This window comes from Odontomachus brunneus, unplaced genomic scaffold (assembly GCF_010583005.1).
Source record: "Odontomachus brunneus isolate Ranch 3 - 2012 unplaced genomic scaffold, Obru_v1 Obru_scaffold_174, whole genome shotgun sequence".
Lineage (NCBI taxonomy): Eukaryota > Metazoa > Arthropoda > Insecta > Hymenoptera > Formicidae > Odontomachus > Odontomachus brunneus.
The window spans coordinates 631,783-632,150 of record NW_022639624.1 but is presented as its reverse complement, the minus strand read 5'-3'; positions in this window follow the sequence as shown (position 1 = coordinate 632,150).

The following is a 368-nucleotide window of genomic DNA, read 5'->3' as shown; positions in this document are numbered from 1 at the left end:
TTTCTCAGTATTTTTTGGGCGGAAACTAAGTTAAGGTCCTAATACTTCCAATGTAGACGTCCCTTTTGGGTGCTTACGATAATGAGAGTAAAGCGAGTGAGATCTAGATCCTAGAGAATAGTATAATCTCCCATCTATAACTTTCTATAATATTCTATGCTTTGCTCTTGCTCCTAATCTTGTAGTCTCATGAACACAGGAGCAGATCAGGAGCTCGATTCTTGATGGTATGCGAATGAGATACGCATGCGAAAATATGTAGCTCACGTTACGTATACTGTAGATTTTCGCATGCATATCTCATTCGTACATCGTCAAACATCGGGTCCCAGGAGTTCATCTCACGAACAACAAAGGATAATGTATCG